Raw genomic sequence first — 2,807 nt, 5'->3', positions numbered from 1 at the left:
GCCCTGGGTGATATGTGTGGGTATATATATAGAGAGAAAGCACGCAGGAGAGTGCTAGTGGTTGGGGAGCAAAAGGATACATCACTGGAGCAGAAGTGGGCTCTTCTGTAATGCATATGATGTATTGTTCCTACCTGTGTAGTTATACTCTTGTGGATTATGAAGTTATTCAGGGAACACTATTTAACTCATGGTATATCTAAATTCGTAAAGCATCATCTGTTGTTATAATTGCCTTTGTCTACAGTACATGTGAAGAAACCTAGGGTCATTAAAAAGTGTAACAATCATCATTACTTCTGAAGTTCATTCTAGACTAAAAGTTTTCCTAATATATACTTTATGAGCCTTCTTTCTGTCACCAAAGATGTGCATTGTGGATTTCAATACAATGTTCTCACCTCAGTTTTCTGAAGGACATATGCTTGTGAAGGAACAGGTGGCTGTTCAATATTATTTTTATTAAATGCCTGAACCATCACAGATTAAGTAATTTTCTTTAAAGGAAGTATAGCTGCCTCTAAATATAACTCTGGGCTACAGTTCACCTTTTCTGTTTATTTTATTCTTAACTTGTGAAACTGTATCTTAGGACTTGGGGTATATAACTTGTTATTTGATATCAGTTGCTCAACAGTGGATCAATTGTAATGCTCCTGGCACCAAAGGAAACAGGGGGCTTAAATATGTTTACAGAAGACAAAAGGCTTATTTTTGCGTAGTTTACAACATATGTTTCCACAGTTTTAAATATTAAACCCCCCCCCCCAAAGTTTTTTCACTAGTTCCCTCATTAAAGACTAACAGGATCAAACAGAGAAAACAACTCTACAACCCACATATTATTTATCAGATGTTTTGGATGAAATTCAGATTTAAAAAACCAAAAGGCTCTCTCTTCCTCTCCCTCTCCCAGCAAGAGCATTAGGGAGATACTCCCCACTGCAAAATATACCCACTCACACACTGGCGAATGTTGCACCATCATTCCAGGAGCGGGGGGAAAGTTGCTGCGACAGCCTTAGGCTCCTCTCCGCGTTATTGGGTCGTCGTAGGTGCGCTGTGGGCTGCTGCGGGGTTTGAGACCTGGCCAGAGGACTCGCGGCTCACGACCTGAGTGTACCTGGATAAGTTCTCAGAGGCTACTAGGAACATCGCAAATACAGGACGCCTGTACTGCAAAGCTCTCCCTAAAACCTCATCAGTCCTCCTCTCTTGACTCTTCGTTGTCCCAGGAATTTTAACTTTTCCTCGGCGCAAGTGTTTCTCGTGCGGACCCCTTGCAGGCGCAAAGCCTGGCTCGCTCCGGCCTCCTCGCTTGCCCAGGATCCAGGCAGCCACGCGGAGCATGGTGCAGCTTCCCCTCGCTTGCCCCGGACGGTGAAGAGAAGAAATCAGGAGGGAGGAGGTACTCAGCCCTCCTGGGTGCACTCCCAGATGTTTTTAAGTTGGCCTTTATGAAAAACAAAATGATGCTAAAATGCAAAATAGGCAACGTGGAGGTACTCAGCTCTCCTGCGTACACGCCCAAATATCTCTAATTTGACGTTTACGAAACAGTGCTAAAATGCAAATTAGGCTTTGTAATACCCAGAATGAGCCTTGTTTGACAGGCCAAACTGAGATTTAACGGAAAGCTTACTCATATCCCCACACAGAATTCATTCTTTTAGGAACTTAAAAAAAATTGTGTAATTTTAAGTTCCACCACTGTCATAACGAACACTCCACAGTAATACGCAGTGGAACAATGGACACCCCCCATATCGCATTGTGTCAGGTAATTATGAAGTGTCGCGGCGCGGGAAAGAGAAGCTGGGAACGTCAATTTGTCCTCTGCAGCGTGTGGGAGCGCTCAGAGCCGCGCGTCTCCCAGAAACATCATCCAACCCTCACCCCCAATGCCTCAACCCAGGGACAGGGGCAGACTCAATCAGACCTCGGCCCCAGGCGTGGCAGGAGAGGGCCAAAGAGGGGACGTGTGAGCGCAGAGGGAGCGAGCACCGCTCCATGGAGGGCAGGCGCTAGCTTGGAAGTCGGGAGGAGAAAGTGCAACCGGGCGGGGAGGGGAGGATCCCACCAGGGCGTGGCGAGGGCGCCCGGACTCCGGGTGAGCGGGACCCTACGCGGGACCGTGCGCTCCCAGAAGCTCCCACTCAGCCCAACCTTTTGGGCGAAACCCAGGGCAGCCAGATAAGGGTGCAGGCGAGGTCACGCGTAAAGCTGTTGCTTTGAAGCAGGGCATAAGTGAGAAAGAGATAAAGAGAGAAGGAACAAGGGGAAAAAGAAATCAAGGGGCTGAAGGCCGAGATGTCCTACTTCTAAGTGGTTCTGTGAGAGGCAAAAGCTTCATTGCCAGCGCAGTCCGAGGCAGTGCCGCGTGAAGGACCGGCCGGGTCGGGCGCGGGGATCTCTCCAAGGGGTCTCCAGCCTCCGCGCACTCTGCGGTGGCCCCCGGAGAGGGAAACTCTATCCTGGCAGCTCAGTGGGGGGAAGCGCGTCGGGGCTGTGGTTTCCTTCCCCCGAGACCCCAGCGCTGCACCCTCGAGGCGGCAGGCTCAGTCAACCCTCCCCGGGGGACGGCGGCCCTCTAGCCAGGCGACCTCAGGTCTCGCGCCCTCCCACCGCTCAACCTCCTCGCTTCACCCCCATTCATTCTTCCTCAGCGGCTCCTAGGACAGGCTCAAAAACCAACTCCACACGCAACCCAGCCCACGTCGCGGACCTGAGGAGTAGGGCTGGGTTCGGAGCTGGCGCCGGCGCCCCCGGCGCGCGGCTGGGAGTTAGCGGCCGCGGGGGGCGCCGCG

Source organism: Rhinopithecus bieti, unplaced genomic scaffold (genome assembly GCF_001698545.2).
Source record: "Rhinopithecus bieti isolate Rb0 unplaced genomic scaffold, ASM169854v2 scaffold_11508, whole genome shotgun sequence".
Lineage (NCBI taxonomy): Eukaryota > Metazoa > Chordata > Mammalia > Primates > Cercopithecidae > Rhinopithecus > Rhinopithecus bieti.
Note: the sequence above shows the minus strand (reverse complement) of the source record.